General features: G+C 40.9%; 1 non-coding gene across 1 annotated transcript; it reads left to right on the forward strand.

Moving 5' to 3' along the window:
- The first annotated feature begins 2,243 nt into the window (after positions 1-2,243).
- On the forward strand, positions 2,244-2,317 carry TRNAK-CUU (transfer RNA lysine (anticodon CUU)). Its single transcript has one exon. It is a non-coding gene; the product is annotated as a tRNA-Lys (tRNA).
- The last annotated feature ends 3,159 nt before the right edge of the window (positions 2,318-5,476 follow it).

Consider the following 5,476-nt stretch of genomic DNA (forward strand, 5'->3'; position numbering starts at 1 on the left):
GTCATCATGCGTTCTCGTCTCCCTGGCTTCCTCAGTGTATTTTGTGCGTTGGATAGCCCCTTAGCATGGTCTATAAGGCCCTCTGAGATCAGACCCTGCATACAACACCAACTTCATCTCTCACAATGCTCTTTTTACATATTGTATTTCGTCCAACTCAGATGCATTGGGATTTCCTTAATATACCATTCCAAACCACGCCCCCTGCCTTTGTCAATGCTGCTTCCTTCTGTCTGGAATGTTTTACCTCACCACGTTCAACCAATGAGTGTTCCATTTGCAAAACTCACCCTTTTTTAGTTACTGCTCCTATAGAATTGGCCACCACCCCTTTGATGACCTCCATATTCCCGTAGATATACTTTGGTTTCTGTATGTAGGTCATCTTTGTCGCACTTAAAAAAAAAGAAAAAAGAAAAAGCAAAAAAAAAAAATCTTTGCACTCGGGGCCTGCAATACTGCCTACCTAACAGCAGGCAGTATCAGATGTATATGAAAAAGCAATGAATGTTGGTAAGGCAGCTTAGCAGTTCGAAACTTTTGTTAGCATTAAAACCTTGGGCAAGGAACAGGAATGTGCCAAGCCTCAGTTTCCTCATGTAGGGACCACGGAGGAATAAATGAAAAGAGTGAGATAAAAGAGCCAGTGTATATAGGTATTCAATACTTGTTAGCTCCCTTCCTTTCCCTTCACCTTGAGTTGTGATGACTAAAGCAGAAACTGCATTAAGCAAAGCTAAGTGGCATATTGACCAGAAAGAAATAGAAAGCAGTGTCTGAGGAGTACTGAGTGTGTGATAGTATGTTGCCGAGAGAAAATCATCTATCTATAGAATGGGAAAGAAAAGCCAACGTCTTTTAGAAGAAACATTTTTTTTTTCTTTTTGGTATGTCTTGATTTCATTGTCAAAGAATGAACACATCCAAATACTTAAAAAGTTGGCTCTTTGGACTATCCAAATCATTAGGCTATGCCTTTTGAAAATAACAGTACAGATATATTTGGAGGTGTCTGCAAAGGACATTCTGTTCTTAAGCACATCCCCCAACTCAAAGGTTCTGTCTGAGCAACCACGTTTCAACAATGTGACCCACCTCTGTGGAGATACTGGACTGGACCTCATCTAAGCCAAGCTCAGTGACAGTCCCTGCCCCACTGTTACTCCTGGGCTGAGACATTCAACTCCCTCTGTACTGGGAGCTAGAAAGAAGAAGATATAAACTCTGGAGTGCTGAGGTGGTCCTCTTTTCAAGTATGCTTAGGAGAGCGGAGAAATCTAATCTGAATTTCACAGACCATTACTTCCATGGGATGCAAATGAGAGTTATGAGAAAGAAATAAAAAGGAGGGGGGGGGCGTGGCAGTGATATGTGTGCTAAATTCTAGTTTAAACAATATCAAGTTTTATCCTTACTAGAGGATTAGTAAGTTACCTTGCTGGAGAATTTCTCAAAGCCTAAAAATTGGTAATGTGTTTTGTGATTTCCCCCAAGATGTTTATAGCATATCTAGTTATTTCCATCTTTCAGATTACGGCAAACCCATAGGGCTAGTTGTCCATGGAACACACATGGGGATCATGTGGGATGTAGATTCTGAAGGAAATGTGTTTTAATCCTGGTTCCACTAATGACTTTCTTCGTGACCTTGAGTAAAGCAGTGACCTCCCCAAGCCTCCACACTTCATATGTAAATTCAAATCTCCTTTTATGACATCAATACTTTTACTGTCTTCATCGGACTGAATGAATTGTCCCCATCCTTGTGGTATATATCAGGGTATGGACAGTGCTACACTCAAGGGGTACCCTCAAAGGGTATTTAAGGAGAGCTCAGTATAGGGACTATTACAATCAGTTTAGTTAGGGCTAAGGGACATCAAAGAGGATTGAGAAAGTACCCCAGTGCCAGTGAGAGCAGGGCACTGTCAATATCCTTGGGTCTGAAGAGATGATTGAACAGTTGTAGGATCCTGTGGAGATTAGTTATTAGTACAGAAGAGGGCTACCTAGCAAGAACAGTGGCTTCTGTAAGGGATGCAGCTAAGCCACAATGATCTGGAAGGAAGAGACCTGAGGAATAAATACCCCAACCTCATTTTCCCCCTGCCCTCCAGATCTGTTCTCAATACCTCCCGTGGGCTGAACCCACCAGAAGCCATATGTCAAAGGAGCTCACTAATCATCGATAACAGTCAGCCTCCTGGGGCACAGAGCAGAATAGAAAAGGGTAGGGAGGGGGTGGCCGGTTAGCTCAGTTGGTTAGAGCGTGGTGCTCTTAACAACAAGGTTGCCGGTTCGATCCCCACATGGGCCACTGCGGGCTGTGGCCTCCACAACTAGATTGAAACAACTACGTGACTTGGAGCTGATGGGTCCTGGAAATACACACTTAAATAAATAAAAGTTAAAAAAAAAAAAAACGAAAGAAAGAAAAGGGTAAGAGGTGGAGTAGGTCTGTACGTGCAAACCATTGGCAAGTTGGCAACCAAACTGTTTCATAGATAAATCAAAAGAAAGTGAGTCAAGATGATGACAACTCTTTGGGACAAATGTGAAATCATGCCACTGAAGATGACATCAAAGTGAGTCTCTCGGTGTCTCTCAAAGTGTGTCCCACACTGCTAAATGTTTTAGAGGGTTTTCCCTAATTTGAGGAAATCAAATAGATAAAAGAAGGCCTACTTTGAAGCCTCCCAGTACACAGCCAATCTGAACTTGACTGATCTTGTTAGTAAGAGTCGGACCATCTGAGCAATCTGTTTGCCTGCCTTTCTTGCTGTGTTGGTAATTTTGCAGAAACTGCTGAATTCGCTCTTCTCCTTACAGCAGATTGTAGACAGTAAAGGATGTCTGTTGGTTGTCTATCACCCTACAGGAATAATCCCTGCCCCCTTCTTTCAACTACTCCCAACCTTCTCACTATGGACAGTTAGAAAAAGGAACACAGGGGAAATTATCATTAAGTAAGTAACGGTGTATTTGCATTACATGTTGATGCAGGCAGAAAATAATGTCTTTCTTCTCAACTCTGTTATCACACACTGAGACATGCCCTAGCTACAGTCTTTGGTTTGCTGCTCCGGGTTGAGAAATCTTAAGTCCGAGACAGTTCAGTGGCCTGTAGGATGAAAACAGAGACTGGAGAGCTGAGGGAAAATCTCAAAGGTTATTTGAAGAGGGAGGGAGAGAGAGAGAGAGAGAGAGAGAGAGAGAGAGAGAGAGAGAGAGAGAGAGAGAGAAGATAAAAGCCAAGGGAAGAGAAAGGAGGAGCACAGACAAAGAGAGGAAGAAGAAGAAAAACAACAACAAAAAAATATAGCACAGTTCCCAAAAGTAAAACTTTTGGCTATAAATTTCTGGCTATTTGTTTCTAACACAGTCCCATGATCTAAGAATCCTTTTGCATTTCTCTTTCCATCTAAATTATTATTGAACTGTTGGGCACAATTAATTGTGAATTACACCCAACAAGCGCCTATCATCACCAGCACTGAAAAAAATGTTCACCATATGCCAGATCATAAATGTCTCTTTCCCACAGGAGTGACTTACCTCTACAAGAATCTATCCATCCCATTCTTAATGATGCTTGCCCCCATTTTTTAAAGGCACTATTTGAAGCAGAGAATGTGGAAAACTACTGCCATAGTCTTGGGAAGACATATTAGAATTGCAAGCAACCTTGACCAATTTGAAAGACAAATTTGTTCTGATACAAAAACATTTAATAATAAGGAAAATTGCAGAACATTTTGTACAAAACTCCCCAAATTCCATGCTGGATGAGCCTGGCCACATGCAAAACACCGATGCATAAAAATCTAAGAATCTAAGTAAATATAACAGTATTTAACAATTGCAAAGATAGAACTGGTACTATGAATATAAATAGGTTGCAAGTGTGCTTAAAAAAAAAAAAAGGAAAGGGGAAGCTAGTGTGTCCTTCAAGTTCAACACCTGATTCATATGCTATATTAAAAACTGTTTCTAATTCAGAGATGAACAACTTACACATATAATTAAGAATTTTTAACAGTTTCAAATTTCTTTAGAAAGAGCCCCAAATTGAGCATTGAGTGAATTCTTTTGGTCCAAGAATCAAAGATCCCCAACCTTGCTTACTCCTCTCATTTCACTGACTCTCTGATCTCTACCGGATGGACACTTCTGTTTCCCTCTATCTAAACTCACTTCCTGGACACAATGCCATCACCTGCTTACACTCGTGGCCTCTACCAGGCACATCCTGCTCTACTGCACTCGTCCCGACTCTGTTGCCATCTATAGGCTCAAGTGGCAATCAATCTCAATAATTCTATATGAAAAAGGGAGATGAAATCCTACCACCAGTTTGATTAAATTGCAGTTCACATTGGAGTCTAAGATAGGTAAGGCCAGACCTCTCCTTGAACTAATGCAAAGAGAGTAGGATGAAGAGATAGAGAGGGTTAGGAAACAATCATTCCTGATAACCTTTCTCTTAAATGCCAAGGAATGTGTTGTGCCAAACTCATGTGTCTCAATTGATTGAAAAATTAAAAACCAACCAACCAACAATCAAATAAACAAAAATAAGAGTTTTTGTGTTTGTCATAAGAAAACACAGAAAAGAACGAGATTAATTGACTCATTGACCAACACATCTACCCGTATCCCTGGGATGTATTCACAATTCCTGGCCGGCGGTGTGTCCTTCTTTAATGACAGTGCCCTTCTTAGTCCTATCCCTAATTCCTCTTGCATCTAACACAGTGCCTGATGCCTACTATAGGCTGTGACAATTGAGTTCGCGAACTTGTTGCAATAATGTTGCTAACCTTTTTTTTTTTCTTTTTTAATTTATTGGGGTGACAATTGTTAGTAAAATTACATAGATTTCAGGTGTACAATTCTGTATTACGTCATCTATAAATCCCATTGTGTGTTCACCACCCAGAGTCAGTTCTCCTTCCATCACCATATATTTGATCCCCCTTACCCTCATCTCCCACCCCCCACCCGCTAACCTTTTTTTTTTTTATATCAGAGGGATTATTCATTATGAATGTGTACCAACTGGACAAAAAGTTAACCAAGTTTACTATTTGGAAGTGCTGAAAATGCTGTGTGAAAAAGTTAGACGACCTGAACTTTTCACCAACAATTCATGGCTCTTGCATCACGACAATGCACCAGCTCACACGGCACTGTCTGTGAGGGAGTTTTTAGCCAGTAAACAAATAACTGTATTGCAACACCCTCCCTACTCACCTGATCTGGCCCCCCAATGACTTCTCTCTTTACCTGAAAAGAAAGGATATATTGAAAGGTATATCCTTTCAATGGATGACATTTAGGACATTAAGAGTAATATGACAGCTCTGATGGTCATTCCAGAAAAAGAGTTCCAAAATTGCTTTGAAGGGTGGACTAGGCTGTGGCATCAGTGCATAGCGTCCCAAGGGGAGTACTTCGAAGGTGACCATAGTCATGT

This window comes from Rhinolophus ferrumequinum, chromosome 12 (genome assembly GCF_004115265.2).
Source record: "Rhinolophus ferrumequinum isolate MPI-CBG mRhiFer1 chromosome 12, mRhiFer1_v1.p, whole genome shotgun sequence".
NCBI classification, from domain to species: domain Eukaryota; kingdom Metazoa; phylum Chordata; class Mammalia; order Chiroptera; family Rhinolophidae; genus Rhinolophus; species Rhinolophus ferrumequinum.